This window comes from Cupressus sempervirens, chromosome 4 (assembly GCF_028749045.1).
Source record: "Cupressus sempervirens isolate cs-2001-9-10 chromosome 4, ASM2874904v1, whole genome shotgun sequence".
Lineage (NCBI taxonomy): Eukaryota > Viridiplantae > Streptophyta > Pinopsida > Cupressales > Cupressaceae > Cupressus > Cupressus sempervirens.
Window position 1 is genome coordinate 232,204,933 of NC_143121.1, and position 20,178 is coordinate 232,225,110.

At 35.1% G+C, this 20,178-nt stretch overlaps 1 pseudogene; it reads left to right on the forward strand.

Annotated features, from left to right (window-relative positions):
* The first annotated feature begins 462 nt into the window (after positions 1–462).
* On the forward strand, positions 463–18,852 carry LOC149560853 (uncharacterized; annotated as a pseudogene).
* The last annotated feature ends 1,326 nt before the right edge of the window (positions 18,853–20,178 follow it).

The window sequence follows — 20,178 nt, forward strand, 5'->3', positions numbered from 1 at the left end:
ATTTTTTTGAGCAATTTTTTTTTGTTTTGGGGTAGGATTTCATGATCTACAAATTGGTGTAGGTGGTTTGAGATCTTTGTTCCTATTTTTTTTTGCAAGTCGCAATTCTCAATTTTTGCCACTTCAAATGCTACGAGCTCATGTGGACACATAATCAGGTTCTATTTTTTTTGAAAGTGTATATTTTTTTGTCTACTTTTTAGATCTACAATTAGATTATAGGTTCTATGGACAGAAATATTACTTTCAAAAATAGGCCCTAAATTGGCTATTATAATTGCATTAAGTAAAGAGTGCCCAATTTATACATTGTGGGGGGGAGCATTTTCTTTTCTATAATTTAATTCAGAATAAGACCCTTCTACTTCTATCTTCTTCTTTATCTCAATGGTGGATCCATCTGTGACTTGTCTCACACCACACAACTATCACACCTGGAAGGCACAAATGACACGGCTTCTCATGTCAAGGGGTTTATGGTCATGTTTGGATGAGAATCAACTTATTCTTACACGAGCTTTTGAGGTTCTTCAGCATAGGAACAAAATGGATGAGGCCATGGGATTGATTGCATTGAATATTTCAAACAATCTATTATTTCACTTGGATGGTTTGACTACTCCACGAGCTTATTGGCTCAAATTCCAAACTTTGTTTGGCACAGTGAATGAGTTCCGGGCACTTCAGCTAGATGCAGAGTTGACTTCTTTGACACCCGATAGCTTTCCCACCATTGAGGACTTTTTGATGAAGTTCAAATCTCTGCGAACACTTTTACAGGGATGTGGTAAAACCAAGACAGATGATTAGTGTATCTTTGTGATACTCTCAAAGTTGAGGGGACAATATCAGATCTTCTCTTCCACTTTCTACTCCACTATGGATGCCTTGGGTGATAGACACAGGATGCCTTCATTTGAGATATTTTGTGATCGGTTAACCCGTAAACAGTCCAAGATTACTCAGATGGATTCACTTTCAGGTTCACAATCACAGGCATTGCTTACACAAGAGCATAAGTCAAAGCAGATATCAGATCCCTCTTCTATTGGTTCATCATCTTCTAAGAAGAAGAAGAAAAAGAAGACTAAGACTCCTACCTATTCCTATTGTGGGAAAGGATCTCATGATGAGGCACGTTGTTTTTAGAAGAGATGTGATGGCTATGAGAAACAGATTGCTGACTTACAAGCTCTCCTTCAGAAGAGCACTATTTCCTCTCCACCCTCTTCTACCTCATAGGGGTCTGCCTTTCAGTCTTCTTCCACATCTTCACCATCTACATTGGATCTTGAAAAGGGTCATGCATTACAGGCTACCATTACATCTCCTTCACAGGTTCCTTGGATACTAGATTCAGGTTCTTCTCACCACATGACATCTTCTCAAGGTGTCTTTTCTACTCTTGAGGCTTCTCCTATTCCTCATATTCTCATGGGGAATAACACTGCACTACCAGTCTATGAAAAAGGTTTAGTTCCCATCCAAGATGGTATATTCAATGATGTATTGTATTTTCCATCTTTGTCTGCCAACCTTCTCTCGATTTCTCAGATTACACGCAGTGGATCAGGGAAGACAATTGAGTTCACTACTAATTCAGTCTTCATTCGGGATCGTGTAACAAGAGGTCTTATTGCTACAAGGGTGGTTGATCCTTCCACTCGTCTCTACACCTTCTCACACTTTGGTCCACCATCTCCATTAGTGGAGCACACTACTTCTCTTTCGCATGAGCATCATGTGGTGCAGTCAAGATACTTGAACCTTTGTATTGTTCCCGAGATCCCTATTTTGACTGCCATGCCACATCCAATTGAGGGCTTTTCTTCTCTGCAAGATTCTCCTTCCGCTCTACCTGATCTTCCATCTTCATTTATTGAGACTCCAGGTACACTTGTTACAGATACTATAGTGGATGTTCATGACAATGTTATCACACTTGCCTTGGGGATTCCCTTTCCAGTTCCTCATACATTCTCCTCTGGGCATCAACTAGGCTTTCCATTTTTGCCTCTCATTCAAGGATTCCCTTGTTATGTAACCTTGTTTCTTCCACATTGGAGTTGCATTGGTTAGATCCCTCCTTCAGGGGCTCCTTTATTCTAGGGAGGCTTTAGTATCTCTCATGGGGGGGCTGGTTGTACTTATGGTTTTGAGCAGGTCTCTTGACTCTTTTTTGATGGAAGTTGTCCTTGGGGGGATTGGTTGAGGCCTTCCTTCCTTCATGTTTTTTTCTCTTTTCATTGTACATGGGTACCTAACATGGTCTCGTTGCCGGGACCCATTATGCATTTCATCTTAGTTTTGGGAGCTTAAGGCATTCCCTTAAGTTGCACTTAAGGGGGGGTGTTAGAGTAAATAATTAATTATAAATTATTTATTCTATTCACTTAAGCTTACTTAGGTTAATGCATTTATTTAATATTTAGTATTTAATAGTTGTAGTAGTTAGTTGTTGACAACACGGGAGTTTGTTCCCTTCTAGCATGTTCCACTTTTTTGTGGAAGAGTGCTTAGTTGTCAACCTTATCTTCTACCTCCTTCCAGCTTATTCTACAAGCTTCCTTGAGGCCTTTATAAGTGGTCTCTCTCTCATTGTAAATTAATCAATTCAGATAGCAATTTCATTTTTCCTATTGTGAAATATTTTCTCTTGCATTGTTTGCTTCAAGCTCTTGCTCCTTTGATTTCTCTTCAGCAAGCTATTTGCATGTAGGTGATCTTGGTGACTGTGGAGTTGAATTTTATCAACTCCTACACTAACATCTTATCCCAATTTTCTTGCAAAAATTTGCACGTATGTAGAGCAATTTGAACTTATGTAGAGAGTTTTATCATGTGATCTACAATTGAGAAGTTTTTGTCATGGATCAATGTTTTTGAGTAAACAATGTGCTTCTACATTGTGTCCATGATGGGAAGGATCATATTCTAAATATCTATCATATTCTCTATCTCTTTCCTCTCTTAATTTCTTCTACTTTGCTTTCTTTTGGAGGAGTTGACTAGCTATTTGCATTTGTTCTACAGTGGCATTATCAAAATCCTACTTTGGAATCTCAATCTCCTCATCTAAATCAATATCCTCCTCTATCTCCTTTCCACTCAAAAGTCTGCTACAAGGTTGAGCCTTGAGTTCAATTGCCTTAGTACATAATGCCTTAGAATCCATAATGGAAACAATAGTAGAGATAGTAGGACTAGCAGTAAAAATTGATATAGCACTGACAGATGGAATACTGATTGGAATGCTTACTGAATCCAAAACTAATATACTTACAGAAGTATCCAAAGCTGTAGAAAACAAAACTATAGAATCCAAAATTGTAGAACATGTTTTACTCATTGCTGATGAACTTAACTTGGGAACTGAAGAAGAGGGAGGCTGTAGCTCGGTAGATGAAGTGGTAGACACTTCCATTAGTGATACACTGAGTTGTGAGGGACTGAAGAGTCATTGGACATTTGATGTATCTGCTATAGTCACAAAAAACTTGCTAAAGTTGACTCTGAACTTGATGTAGCTATTAATTTTCTTGGAGAATGAGGAAGTGAGGTAGTGGCTGCTGCAGCTATCTTCATAGGATCAGTCTCCTCATCATCTTATTTGACTTCCTCACTAGCTTCTTCCTGTTTATCTTCTTCAACTTCTTCATTATCAAACTAAATTGTTTCAAAATTTGTTCCATCTTCCTCATCATCACTGTCATCATCCTTGACTTCTACTGGAGAGTCACTTGGTTTTTGCAAGTGATAAATATTCTTCCACATGCTTGTAGCATTCTTGACTATATGCGCTATATCTTTTAACAAAATTAAACAAGTATTGAATCTAAGAGTCATCCTATCTTCATAGTTCTTCATAGACTCATTTACCTCAGTATTGGTAAAACTTAGTAACAATTGCCTCAAGGGTTTTTCATAGATATCTCTTGCTGTCTGCATGGCTGAGTTCCATCTTGGCTTCAATCTCTCTAAAAGATCATTAGAAATCTAAGAGGCTATCTAATTAGGGGAATACTTTCATTTACCTGTCTTGGTTAGCACCAATTCCTCAATCTGCTTCTTCTTAGCCTTTGTCCTGGTCTCATACTTTAATGATTTGAAGTTGGTTATGCTTGCACCTTCTTCCATTTGTTTTAGTCTTTCCTAGATGGTGAGAGGAGGCTTGCTAAACACAACTTCACTACCTTTCTTCTTGGATCTTTTGGTAAACATTGTAATGGATGGCTTTGATGGCTTGGTGATGATCACCTTGCCTTTCTTATTCTTTGGCTCTTCTTCCTTTTTTGACTCATCTTCATCCTCTGCTTCATCATCATCATCTTCTCCTTTACCATGGGTCAAAAAAAGAGGTGTGCTAGTTTTGAGTTTTGCTATTCTCCTCTTGCCTTTGTTAACTGCTTGCAGAAGCTTGATTTCAAGCTCTATTCTTGCCTTGGCCTCATCATATGTTCCAAAGTGTGGTGCCTTTGGATCAATAGGTTTTTTTAATAAGGCTTCAATTATGTCTTTTGCTTCATCAATGTTCACCTCATAGGGAAGAGGTTTTACCCATACACCTCTTGGAATCACTGTCTGAATGTAGGCTTTGTCACTGTCTACCATGAAACAAACATCATCTTTGTAATCTTCAACCAATTTCTTAGGAATCCTGAATCTGTTTTTCATTTTCTCCTTGAAAACATCAAAGTAGTTATCCATTATGCTAACAAAATTCTCGCCCATTTCTGCAATGTACTAATTAATCTGATACAAAACTGGCACATCCTTTCTCCATACAACAGTACCTTTAGAAGGGAAAAACTTTTGAACACAGAAAAATAGACATGTCAACAATGAACCAAATTTACAAGGATTGTTCTTGGATGTCCTTATACTTTCCATATTTTTTTTGAACTATTTCAATAATAAGTCTACAAGATCATATGACAAATTATTTTTCACAACTTTGAATTCCAAGTCTATTGCTTCAAATGGCACACTATTGAGATGACTCAAACTATAAATTTTGTGTGCTATCACATGTATGCCAAATTTTAGTTTTGCATCTATTACACTACTAATCTTCATGCCTCTACCATCCCACTCGGCTAGGGCTTTCTTCTCTAACTCCACATGACCTAGGGTTTTAGTAGCTTTTGCTTTGGAGAGCATGGGAAGGCTGGTGATATGATGAATTATCTTCTTAGTAATCAAAATTGGTTGCTCAAGCCATAATTGACCACCGTGAACTCAACTTAGGATGTAACTGATCCATTTGACTTGGAAACTTTGGGGCAGGTGAGAAATTTTGGTTAAACCCTTATCTTCTGAGTGCTTATGCTTGGGTTTAAGAACACCATTTATACATAATTCACCTAGGGCATCATCCATCTCTATGGTTCCAATTTCTTGAATTCCACACTTAAAATGAGTTTAGATATCATTAATTGGAAGTACCTTAGGAGGGATTTGCGATTGCACTCCATTTGGATCGAGGGTTTTAGCAATTGCTAGTACAAGTTTGAAATCTGGTGGTTTCCATCTGACTCCTCAGACCAACATTTTTGACCCTTTCTTTGCCTTTCTACTAGTAGTTGATGCTACCATGGCTACTCGATATGTTATGAAAAAATTCAAATTTTCTTATTGCAAATTCTGTTCGAAATTGCTTAATTGCTCTATAATTTGCTTGATCGCAATAACACTTCAAGAATTTGGTGAAAATGAATTCAATTTCCTACCTTTTGATAACATTAATGCTCGGTACAAAAGTAGCTATGATGACATCATTATGAGCAACAGGTTGTCATCTGCTACCTATTCGGATCACTCAGTGAATACTTCATAACTCGGTAACCAAACATGTGTGACTAGTTACTCCCGACCTTGCTCGGTAGAGTCCATGACCCAACCTTACTCAGTGATATCTAATATTGATCTTCTATGATCCCTTTTGTATCTTGAATACTAATTTTGATCTTTGCTTTTACCCTTTTTAATTTTGGAACTGTTTAGATATGACCATGGTAATGCAGTTCTAGTTCTTACTTAAGAACTTAGTTGGAAATGGTGGAGTCACCCACTTCTTGAGTGACATGACCATCATTGCTTGGAATAGCTTCCTTGGTGGATTTGGGAGTCCATTTCTACCTCATTTTCTTTTTGATGTTATCTACTTTTGCTTTCTTTTCATCTTCAATTCTACCTGTATTCATGAAATTCTTGGCTAGATGACCAAGTTCAATACAATTGAAACATCTTATGGTGGTATCTTTCTTCCTTGTGTGATGTTTAACATAGTTCATGCCAATGTGTCCATACTCTCCACAGTAATGACATTAGCACTACGTATTATAGTCCCAACCAAATAATGCTTTCACAATTTTCTCTGCTAGATTGAATGACTCAGTTCTGCTGTTTGATGCCTTGTGACCTTGTTTCTTGCATTTGTGACATTTTCCTTCAAATTTTGGTTTCTCTTTGCATTCATTAGCCTTGTGACCATGCTGATAGCAATTGTAACATTTACCATTGAATTTTTCTTTTCCATTACTCCAACATTTATTTGATGTATGACATATCTTACCATAGTGATTGCAAGTAGGTCTTTGATTCCTTTGAGCACCTTGTTTGGAGGATTCACCTTCTTCTTTGTAAACAATTCCTGCTTTACCCTTTTTTCTATAGAGATTCTGCTCATTTAGTTGATTCAATTGATTCATGTATACTTGGGATTTTATCATTCTCTCATTGACTTTCTTTTTAGTGTTTAGGTTATTTTTCAATCTTTTATTGATTTTATTTTTAGATCTCAACTCACTTCTTATTCTTTCATTGATTTGTCTTTTTGAATTTAGATCATTCCTTAATTTTTCATTGATCTGTCTCTAACTCATGATTTCTTCATTTGCATTGGAGATTTGATCTGTAAGATCTTCATGCTGAAGGGATTGGTTCTGGATCTCATTTTTTATTTTATCCATTTCTTCTTTCATCTTTTTCCTTTGCTCCAAAATTTCACATAGCCTTACTAACTAAATTTCTTGTTCTCTTTTGAGCTTTCTTATTTCTTCTTGCAGGGAACCATTCTTCTCTAAAAGCTCTTTGATTGCATTATTTGCTTCATCTAAACTACTTGAAGGGAAAAGATCTTCAATCTCTTCTTCAATGTACTAGTGATCATTCATCTAATTTTCAAGTTCCTTCCTTCTTTTCAGAGATTGGGAAAGTTGCTCCTTAGCTTTCTTGAGTTGTGCAATGGCCATTTCTAGATCTAGTTTTTCATTGTCAATTGCTTTATCAAGTCTAAAAATCTCCATTTGTCCTTGATCTTTGCTCAAGCTGTCAAGATTTATCCTGAGAACCACAAATCTCTGATACCAATTGTTGGAAATAATCAAGACTATGCTAGGTTACTGAGAGGGGAGGGGTGAATCAGTAATCTCAAAAACTTTACCAAATTCAGATTTTAATTACAATAATCCAATAATCATTTAATTCATTAAATCAAATCTAACTGCATGCATGAGAAACTAAAAATATAAACATTCATGACACATGAACATAATAGTTTGGTGACATAGAAACCTTCCAAATAGAAAGTAAAACTAGGGTGGGGATGATATGCATAAAACTTCAATACTGCAACATAAAGTTGGCCTATTAAGGCTTACAATTATCACTTCTGATGATCTTCCCTGTTAGGAGCAATTAGGATTGATAGGTCCACCTTGTTAGAGGATTTACAAACATACAATGAAGTATGCACTTGGTAAAGAGATTTGACAAAAGACTGTTAAGTTTACCTTGTTAGAGGATTTTGGACTGGTTCACCTATTAGAATGAAACAATGGATCTTTGACTTATAATTGATTTTCTAATAAAGATTCTTTGAAGTACTAATCACCTTAATGTGACAGATATGACTCTGTTGCTCCTTTCTGATATGGCCTTACAATACACTTTGCTACTGATTCACATTCACATGCTTCTTACATATTCTTTACTCTCGCTTTTCATTCATGCATACACACATCTATCTATCTATATGGATATGATACAATACATTACATATACATATACATATATACATACACACACACACACACACACACATATATATATATATATATACATATACATACATATATATATATATATATATATATATATCAATCCAATTTACAAAATTATAAAGTCGAGCAATATACAAGTTAACACCAATATTACAAAGTTGGCTCAAATAAAGGCACTCGGGTTCTGAAGATTGACTTGGAAAAGTTCTGATACACAGTGTTCATTGTCATTACTCGACATTGTCATGCATTCGATAAAAGTGGAGGCTCAGTCCATACCAATCATCTCAAAGTAGTCTCAAACTCGGACTACACTGGCAACTCGGTAGATACTGTGCAACTTGGTAGAAACTAAATTCCATGTTTACCATACCTGAACTCGATAAACACTAATCATCTCATCTCTTGGTTAACACTAACTTCACTTCACATGAACTGATGACTCAGTAGAAATTGTGAAGCTTGGTAACCACTGAACTTCTTGGTAAGAACTATAGGACGTCACACTGCCTGAATTTACTTGGTAACCACTGGAATGCTTGGTAAGAATTGTGAAGCTTTGTGGCTACTGAATTACATGGAAAACACTATAGGCTATTTGATGAGCTTGGTAAACATACAAAATCTAAATAAGTGTTGTCACTAAAAATAAACTTGACTTAATGTCAATAGTAAGTGCTAGTGATGATGAAATAGGATTTGTAGCAATCAAAGAAGAAAGTCCAGAGAAAGTAGCTTTGGTATCATAGGTTGAAAAGAAATCTGATTGGATAATTGATAGTGGTTGTTCAAATCATATGACTGGAGATAAGAACAAGTTTGTTGACTTCAAAAGTCATGATGGAGGCATTGTCAGAGTTGGAAACAATGCAACATACCATGTTAAAGGTATTGGATCTATAACTCTTGATGGTAAAACTAACACTAAGGATGTATATTTTGTTGATGGTTTAAAGCACAATCTTTTGAGTTTTGGACAACTATTAGATAAAGGTTGTTAGTTGTCATTCATAGAAAAGACATGCATGATTAGAGACAAAGATGGAAACGTAATTGGAATAGGAAACAAATCTAGAGGTAATGTATTTTAGTTGAATCCTATTGAAATGACATGTTTGGTAGCAAAGATAGATGATAGTTGGTTATGGCATATGAGATTTTGTCATATAAACTTTGACAACATTGTCAAGACTAGTCGTATGTTTGTAGTTAGAGATTTGCCTAAGATTATAAAACCTACTAACACAATTTGCAAGGAGTGTGTTTTCACAAATCATAACAAATTTTTTTTTTCCATGCAAGAAGTTTACTACTATAGCAGAATTGGAGATTGTACACACAGATCTCAGTGGTCCTAAAAAGACTAAAGGATTCTATGGTGAAAGGTACTTCATTATTTTAGTTGATGACTTTTCTAGAATGATGTGGGTTTCACTTCTTAAATAAAAATCTGAGGCATTTGATTAGTTCAAAATATTCAAGAATAGAGTTGAGAATGAATCAGACATGAATATTAAATGTTTAAGATTAGATAGAGGAGGAGAGTTTGCTTCAAATGAGTTTAACATTTTTTCTAAAGATAATGGAATCAAAAGATAGTTATTAGCTTCAAGAACCCTTGAATAGAATGGTATAGCAGAGAGAAGAAAAACATGTGTTAGTAACAAAAGCAACAAGAGCTATGTTAGCTGAGAATGATGTGTCAGTGAATACAAGAGTCTACACTATGAACAAATTAAAAGTTAAGAAAGATAAAAACAAGACCGCTTATGAACTATGGTGTGGTCACTCACCCATAGTTAAGTATTTCAAAAATTTTGGTGGTAAGTGTTATATCAAAAGAGATGATGACATTGACAAGTTTGATGCTAGAAGTATTGAAGGTATGTTTCTTGGTTATTCACTAAAAAGAAAGGCTTATAGATGTTATAATCTAAGAACTAAGACTATTATGGAAAGTGCAAAGGTGAGAGTTGATGATAAATTCAGGATACAAGAAAGAGTAGTTGATCACTATTCAGATGATGATGTTGTTACTAAACTAAGGAATGATGAAGTATTCCTTGAGACTAACAATGATTTGCACAATGAAGGAGAGCCAAGGTAGTAACAAAGCTTGAAAGCTTCAGCAAAGCCAAGATTTGAGATAACAACTCCTACTTTGGGTAAGAATATGACAAAGAATCATCCACACGAGAAGAAAGCATAGATAAAGGTGTGATGACAAGAAGTAGAGTCAGTGAAGAAGTATGTTTGATATCTCAAGTTGAATCTAAGAATGTAGATGAAACATATAAAGATGGCTATTGGAAGCAAGCTATGACAAAGGAATTAGATTAGATAGTAAAGAATGAGACATTGTAATTGGTCCTTAGGCCAGTAGACAAGAACGTGATAGGAATTAAACGAGTATTTAGGAACAAGGTGAATGAACAAGGTGAATGAACAAGGTGAAGTTGTAAGGAACAAGGCAAGATTGGTATGTAAAGGTTACTCACAACAAGAAGGAATAGACTATGATGAGAGCTATGCTCCTATGGCAAGAATAGAAGTAGTAAGATTATTCTTAGCATATGCAACATATAAGAAATTCAAAGTATATCAGATGGATGTCAACTCAACATTTTTGAATGGAGAACTTGAAGAAGAGGTATACATTGAACAACCTGAAGGTTATCCTTTAACAGATGACAAGGACATAGTATGTAGATTAAAGAAAGCATTGTATGGCTTGAAGCAAGCACCTAGAACTTGGTATGCAAGGTTGGACAAACATTTGACAAAGCTTGGATATAGCAAAGGCATGACAAATAGCAATCTCTATTAGAAAGAAATTGATGATGGATTAATGATTTTGGCAATATTTGTTAATGACATCATATTTAGAGGAAATGATGATGAAAGTGACAAGTTTGCAGATGAAATGAAGGAGTTTGAAATGAGTATGATAGGAGAAATGAAATATTTTCTAGGATTATAGATTGTGCAGGATAAAGAAGGAATCTTTATTTCTTAAACTAAGTATTTGAAGGATTTATTGAAAAGGTTTGGTTTGGAAACATGTAAACCTGTTGGAACACCTATGGTAACTTGACACAAGTTATCTACAAAGGATGAGACACCTACTATTGAGAAAAAGAAGTACAGATCTATGATTGGAGGTTTGTGTTGTTTAGTGTGGATCCTGATCAGTCCCCAAGTGGGAGATTGTTAGATTGTGGTGACTAATTAGGGAACAACTATACATGTTGTAACTAATTTTAACCCTAAAGTGGGAAAAATACTTGTATAAAAAGGCTTAGGGTTAGGGATTGTTTCAGCATGGGTGATGTAAAAATTGCTTCTTACAGCAATATTGAGCCATAAGGGATTTTAGATTGTAATCAGGTTTTAATCATTGGATTGTAATAATATTGGACTTGCTATTTGGTGGACGTAGCCCAGGGAATGGGTGAACCACATTAAATCTTGGTGTCTTTGTTGGAAATATTTAGGATGAAATGTGTTACTAAGAGGGGAGGGGTGAATCAGTAACATATAAAATCTTATGCATTTTAACCATTCATCATTCATTCATTTAATCTACTGCATAAATGAAAGATCAATCATTCATAACACATGAACACAGTGAATTGCTGACCCAGAAACCTTCCAGTTAGAAAGTAAAATTGGGGTGGGGATGATGCCCAAAAAACTTCATTACTGCAGTATGAAGTTGGCCGGTTAAGGCTTACAATGATCACTTCTGGTGATCTGCCCTGTTAGGAGCAAGTAGGACTTCTAGATCCACCTTGTTAGAGGATTTTACAAACATCCAGTGAAGTATGCACTCTGTTAGGAGATTTAAAAAAGACTGTTAAGTCTACCTTGTTAAAGGATTTGAAAATTGATTCACCTATTAGGATGAAACAATGGATCTACTTACAACTTGTTTGCTGATAGGATCCTTTTGCATTGATCACTTGATGTGATAGATATAACTTTTCTGCTCCTTATGCTGACCTTGCTGTATTCCTTTTGCTCTGTTGCTGATAATAATACCTTCTTCACATGCGAACAATACTTTCTCATTTCATGCCAATATGTTCATTTATCTTATTCATTTTTAAAAAAATGATATCATAAATTACATATATACCATTCCAATATTTTATAGTTACAAGGTCGGCCAAATCACAAGTGAACAAAACATTACTGAGTCGACCCATTAGTAAACTTGGGTTCACTGAACTAACTTGGTGACCTTTTGATACTCGGCATCCACTACGTTACTCGACATCATCATGCACTTAGAAGTAGAGACTCAGTTCATACTAGTCACAGAACATTGCTTGGAACCCGGTAGCCATTGGTGACTCGGTAGATGTAGTGTTGCTCGGTAGAAACTATCTTCTTTGTTTACCTCGCTTAGCTCGGTAAACACTGAATCCTTTGTCTACCTTTTTCACTCAGTAAACTCTTCTGATCTTTGATTACCTTTTTCACTTGGTAAACATTGCTGATCTTTGATTACCTTTATCACTCAGTAAACACTACTGAACTTCTTTTACCTTTTTCACTCGGTATCTTCTAGAATGCTCAGTGAGAACTATTTGTCTGTTGATCTTATAAGGTAACCACTGAATGCTTGGTATATACTTGAGACTAAGTGATGAGCAAGATAAGCATTCAGGATAGAATAAGTGTTTGCACTAATGAAAAATATATCATAATTCCAACAGTCTTGTGTTCTCTTCTGTGTGATCTATTATTTTATGTTATTGTTTATATTTGAATGTAATTGTTATTTCTTTATGAGGTTTAATCCTAATAGGATTATCCTAGCTTGTCATTTAGATCCTGAATAGTGTTAATCACTTCATCAAGTTGTTTCTTGTACTTCATGGTTTTCATCTAATCTTCCCTCAAGCTGTCAAGATTGTATCTATTGGGGTCTAAGCCTTGATACCAATTGTTGGTTGCTGGGGGGGGGGGGGGCGTGGTTTGGGTGGGTGTGGATCAATGCCCAAATCTGTAAAACCTACCAATTAAAGTAGATAGCTTAAATATAAACTTTGCTGCTAGAACCTTTACTATTAATATAATAATAAAGGCTATGTAGTAAAACCATACAAGATTATACAAAGATGCATAAACCAATGACATAGATATTTTTACATGGAAACCCCTGGCATGAGGGTGAAAATTATGGTGGGAGTAATATACCTATTATTTCTTCCTTTCATTTAAAAGGGTGCCCTATTAAAGGCTTACCGTTATTCATTCTAAGAATGCATCCTGTTATGAATGCATATAATCTATTAGAGTTACAACCTATCAAGGCTACCTTACTAGATGATTTTGATCTCTTTCTAAGAGATACATTGTTAGAGGATTTAAAAGATTTATTACAAGTCTTCCCTATTAAAGGATTAAAATAGGTGCAATGATTAGAAAGAAAGATAAATAATATATTTGAATACTTGGCACACCTTTCTTGGTAGATCCTCTATGAAAAATCTTTGAAGATGCTCTAATCTCCTTTCTCAATTCTATCTTAAAGAACTTGCTCTATTTACTAGTATGTTGTTACTCTTTCTTCATAATTGTTCTGTTCATCCGTCACATATATTTTCTTGAAACATAGTTATAGAAAAAAAACACCCTCAACCACACCACCAAACTTCAAAATGAAGTCTGTATGAACTTAAATCACTCTCACTATTCATAGATAAAAACCCTAAAAGTTATCCTGCTTAAACTATAAATTTGAAATTTGAATCACATAGTAAGCATATTCACAAGATACCTATGACTACCTATCTTTATATGCTTATACCCATAGGCATGCTTGTCCATTTTCAAGTCTATTTGTAGACTTGATTCCTTGCATGCTTCAACCACATTCTGTCACTTATCTCTACATGCATGTCACATCTTTGTCAGAGCTTCTCTAGTTTTTCACATCAACAGTGATTGGGATGCGACCATCAAAATTCCACATTTTTATTCTTTTCTTTTTTGAGACTAGTATGTCATTCAACCAATGGTTGTACTTACAATACTTCAACTCTTCTTGTTAACTAGTTTCTACTCAATGACAACACCTGATCACTTAATGCATGAGTTCTTTCCTCACCATTTTTCTCGTTAATCATGCCAATATAATTTAGTCCAACACAAGAACCTTTTAAACTTGTTCATATTGATAAATATTGTACCTAATTACATGGGATGCAAACTTTATTCCTCTATCCACAACATTGTTCACATCAAAAGTGTTATGATCTTCTCTATCATATCTGATTATTCTATCAATTTATAATTTAGGGTCCATTTCCTTTATGCATTTGCAACCATTTTATAGTAGTCCCATAATAATACTAATGATTTTTGTTGTCATTTATATATCTTTATAATCTTCCAACCATAAATATTCTCCATATGTTTTGTGTAACATAATTTTGATGCATATTTTTTCAAACTTCTTCAACATATGAGCAATATGAGCTAATCCATACTCATCATTTTGTGGATCCTTTCCTTTGAACAATTATTTGTATACTAGATTTATTTCTTCATTGTCTATTTCAATTTGTTTACTTTGGATGTATCCATTCACATTCTCAGTCAAATATTTCATTTGGTATACTTGATGGGGTTCCCGAGCCAACTAAGTCATTAGGCTTAAATGAGCACAACGTGTATTTAGGCTTCTCTTCATTTTATTTGGTAATAAAAATATTTCTATTCTCCATAATTTTTTCTATTTGATTGTAGACTCTAGTTCAAGATCTTAATATAACTGGGGTTCATAGTTCACAATTTGATGAATATGTATTTTTTTGTTGTTATTCTCTTCTGGACTTGATATTTTCTCAAATGTGAGTACTTTATGACAAATAATCCTTTTATAGTAATAAAGTGTCCAATGACTATCGTGCCAAAATTTTTAATACAAGACAAAAATAACTAATGACATGCTTATTTACCGATAAAAAAAAGATTTTTATCATGATACCAATTTTGATGTTGTAAGGGGTTTCGGGTTCCCTCAAAACCTACTTTTACCGTAATATAAAAATAAAAGATTTTGTTACTATTTCCATATTTTATTTCATCTATTTGTGCTAGTGTATGTTTCTTTTCTTATCTTCTCTTTTGGGACCTTGTGTATATATAAGCTTGATTAAGTTCTATGCCCCTAAGTATGTACTTACTTTCTTAGTTGGTGGATGAACTACCTATTTCATCTGACAAAGGCTCTTTAGTTATAGTTGTGTCTTCTTCCTCTCTGATCCATATTTTCCTCATTTTCTCTTTACTTATTCTTTAATTGCAATCCTTTTCCATTTCCCTTTCTAATCATTATCGGTAGAGTACTGATACCAATAGTTATAGGAAGAATGTTCATACTTTGAACATATATAACACACTAGTCCAAGTGATCTCCAAGGTTGAGTAATCCCTAACTTGCATTCAATAATCAAGTGTCGTAGCTTTCCACATTTATAACATTTCATGAGATCATTATCTTTAATTTCCTGCTAATACACAATTTTCCTAGTTATCAATGATCAAAATTTATAAACATCATCTTGGAAACTATATTGATTTCACTTGTAGGAATATCCATTGAAATAATTTTCAATCATCTTTTTGTTAGTTCCACATGTTTACTTTTGAGCTCTATGATTGAATGTGTTGCAATTATAACAATAACCATTGGATGATATTATTTTTGTACTTATCTCTTGTTTAAATTTAAAAACATTTTATGTGTGTCCATACTCACCATAATAATGACAAATAGGATGGCAGTTCATCTTACCTATTTCATCATCTTCAGACATTGGTTCTTTAGAGTGTAATTATTTACCTTTCTCCTTTGTGTTGTTTCCAATTGCTCCCAAATTAGTAGCATCTAATTGTTCCTTTTGTTTCATCAATAGTTTATCAAATTTGAGCATACTTCCCTCAAACTTTGTAAGTCTAGCACTTATTTCCTTTTCAACTTTCAATTCATTACTTAGGTCATTATTTTCCATCTTTAGTCTTTGATTTTCTATTTCTAGATATTGGCTTCTCTTATTGATCCTATTTATTAGATCATAAATTTCATTTTGTTTTCTTTCGAATGACTAAGTATTTTATAATAATTTTCTCTAAAGAATCTTAATACTTCGATTCAACATCATCTTTGTCATTTTTGATAGTTCTTACTATATCTAGTATTTTAGTTATTTGTATGGCTTGACTTTCATATTCATTTTTTATCAAGTTCAATTTTTCCCACAACTCTTTTTCTTTTCTAGTGATTCACCAATTTTCTCTAGTAGTTTCTTTATTGCAACATCAACTATTGGTATCTCTAACCATTGTTGTCTATTGGTGTCAATCACCTAGTCATTTACAAGGTAGAGTTAGACGGTCATCACTACAATCGAGCTACTCTACATAGGTCGAGTCATGTACATAAGATAGTATGTACTGAGAAAGTCCTATAGAAGCCAAGTGTATGGTCATAGAGTAATTTTCTATATGTACCAAGCTCATCAGCGATCGAGTAAATTCCAAGTATGCGAGTACCGAGTGATATAGTATGTGTCGAGCATAAAATATGCCGAGCATTAGAAGGTTAACAAAGGTCGAGCAATAACAATGTCGAACATCATAAACAATAAAGATTGAGCAATGCAAAGTTTACATAAAATTTAGGAATGGAACCAAGTTTTAGGAAAAATGATTATCAAGCCTATAGGAGTCGATGAAATCCAACTCCACAGCTCACCAAGATCACTTGCATGCAAATAACCTGTCGAAGGGAAACCAAGGAAGGAAGAGGTGGAGCTTGGAAAAACCCTAAACGAACATGAGAGAAACTATTGCAAAATGATGAAAATGTATTTAAAATGAAAATGTGATGATAGATACAATGAGAGAGCCCAAATATAAAGGCCTCATGGAAGCTTGGAGAACAAGCTGGAAAGTGGTAGAAGATAAGGTTGACAACTAAGCACACTTTCACAAAAAGGTGGAACATGCTAGAAGGGAACAAATTCCCGTGTTGTCAACAACTCATCACTACAACTATTAGCTACTAAATATTAAATAAATGCATTAACCTAAGTAACCTTAAGTAATAGAATAAATAATTAATTATTTACTATAACACCCCCTTTTAAGTGCAACTTAGGGGAATGCCTTAAGCTCACAAAACTAAGATGAAAATGCAGAATGTTTCTCGACAATGAGGACATGTTAGGTACCCATGTACAATGCAAGAAATGCAACTTATGAAAATGGGGAAAGAGAGAAAACCACATGGGGAAAACCCTCCCCCAAAAAGAGGTAAGAACCTAGTGAAGAACTAAAGAAGTCTCCAACTAGGGGAATGTCCCCTAAAATAGGAACAAAAGGAGAGATCATGAAGAGCATCACTGAAGCATGAAGAATCCACAAAATCTGCCATCAGAAAGAAACTATTGATTTGAAAAACCTCCATGGAAGAAGAAGGCATGAACCGAGCGTGTCTATATGGTAGATGATCCATCTCACCGAAATTCATAGGTAGCCAGCCACTACAATCACCTCGTATATAGGATCAACCACTAAATACATAGCTCACACTATCAAACCATTGAAGGATGCATTAGAACAATAGCATAACCCCCCCTTAATGTAGATAGGGTGAGATGACAAGCAACTGAGAAGGTGGGTCAAAATCCTTTGTAGACAGAACCAAGAAAATGAGAGAGGGAAGAGGTACAAACACCTATAAAGACATGGTCACACTAACTTTGCATGGGGCTAATGTCATGGAAGGGACACTCACTTGATAAAGGGAGAGGGCCTAAAATAGCAAACAACTATCCCCCCATGGTGCTTTATAAAAAAAGTGCAAGTACAATTGTCTCAAAATAGTGTTCATGAACCTAAAATGCAAAAGTGGCACTTTATCTCAGTGCGTATACATAAAAGTGCTTACAAATGATGTCTACAATGATTAGAAAAGTAAAAAAGCTGATAAAAAAGATAGTACAACCCAAAACAAAAGAAACCATGCCAAGAAAATGATCCTCAAATCTAAAATACCCAAGATATCCACCATAGAGAAAAAATGCCAAAAACATGATAGAAAGAGCATGGGCCAGAATATGAAGGAAATGACTACATTTCAAAAAAATGACAAAACCAACTTTCCAAAAATATAACATTTTCAAAAAACTGACATGGGATGCAAAAGATATGAATGCTAGAGTCAAAAAGAGAACTTAAGACTTCAATTGCAAAAATAGACAACAAAACTACATCAAAACCTAAAAATACCTACACAAATGTCTCCATCTCGAAACTAGCTTTTTGGTGCTTCTTTTGGATTAGAAAAATACCTTTGTATGCTCAAGTTATGGCCAAAAAGCTACAAGTAGGTCCAAAATGACCTTGGAGAGGTGCAAGAGGCATGTTGATGTAGTGCTGATGTCATCATTTCACTGGAAAAAAGTTGACGGCCTGGAGGCCATTGATGCAAAAAAAGGTACCATGTGGCATGCCATATGGAAAATAGGCTGACGTGGCAGGGGCCACGTGGCAAAGTGCCACGTGGCAACCCTACCACATGTCACACGCTGACTATGATAGGTGTTGTTGAGCTATTGTGCTGACTGTGTAGAAAATCCAATGTGGATGTAGGTGGGCTCAGAGCGAAGAGTGGGTAAAGGACCACTGTCGGAGCTGTGCTAGAGTAGAAAACATTGGTGAAAAACTTGCAGAGGTGGTGAAGATGGGTGCTGCACTAGTAGAGAACTGAGGGGCATTTCCAAAAAGGCTACGACGGGGGCCGGGAGATGGAGGGTGGCACTGCTGGATTGTGGCGAGGTGCGGGAAAAGTGTGGGTGACCCCATGGTGGCCGTTGGGTGGAGTCACGGTGGCATGCTTTGCGCTTGCCTTTTTTAATTTTTTAAACTCCAAATCATTTGTACAGTCCGTATGATAGGGTTTGAAACAAATTTTTTTTGCCTCCTGGAGCTCTGTCTCCAAAATCAACAAATTTTATATGAATCCTAATTGAAAAGTGCATTCTAAATCTGATGGCAGCATCTGTTTGGGCCCAAAGTGCTCTGAAAAATGCTCTTCCCCCGGATTGAAGAAAAATGCATAAATAAACTAGGGTTTGTGTCTTCGAATGGAAGCTTCAAAAAACCTTCAACAAAGTAATAGTAGGGAAGCTCTAATACCATGTAGGAGTTGATGAAATCCAACTAAATAGCTCACCAAGATCACCTGCATGCAAATAACCTCTCGAAGGGAAACCAAGGAAGGAAGAGGTGGAGCTTGGAAAAACCCTAAATAGACATGAGAGGGAAAATATTGCAAAACAATAAAAAATGTATTTACAATGAAAATGTGATGATAGATACAATTAGAGAGCTCAAATATAAAGGCCTCATGGAAGCTTGTAGAACAAGCTGGAAAGTGGTAGAAGATAAGGTTGACAACTAAGCACACTTCCACAAAATGGTGGAATATGCTAGAAGGGAACAAACTCTTGTGTTGTCAACAACTCATCACTACAACTATTAACTACTAAATATTAAATAAATGTATTAACCTAAGTAAGCTTAAGTAATAGAATAAATAATTAATTATTTACTCTAACAAGGCCAACTTGGAAAGTTTATTTAAGTTTTGAAGAGATTGTTATAGAACATTTACATGATTTGGATCACATATCCCTATGTGTATGTTCAGTGATTAGGATGAAGAGGTAAAACCTAGAACCATATAGAAAACTCTTAATGGAAATCTTTAAATAGCGATCATCTTAACCTAGATTTATATACATGACAAAGGAGAAGAAGGAGAAGAGTATATGTGCAAACATGAATCATTATACTATGAAGGATTGAAAAGATCAAAAATCATTCAAGGGTTTTGTTATCATCTAATAGAGAAAGTGACCTATTCATGAGTAGTGAATGTGAAAGGGAAAGACAAGTGTTATCAAATTGGAGGAGAGGATCAGTTAGTAAGGAGGAGACTCAAAATTAGCTTCTAGAGAAAATCAAGAATTAGGTACTAAATCAGTTTTAACAAACTTGAATTAGGGTAAATCTCTTAACAAAGTGGTCTTAA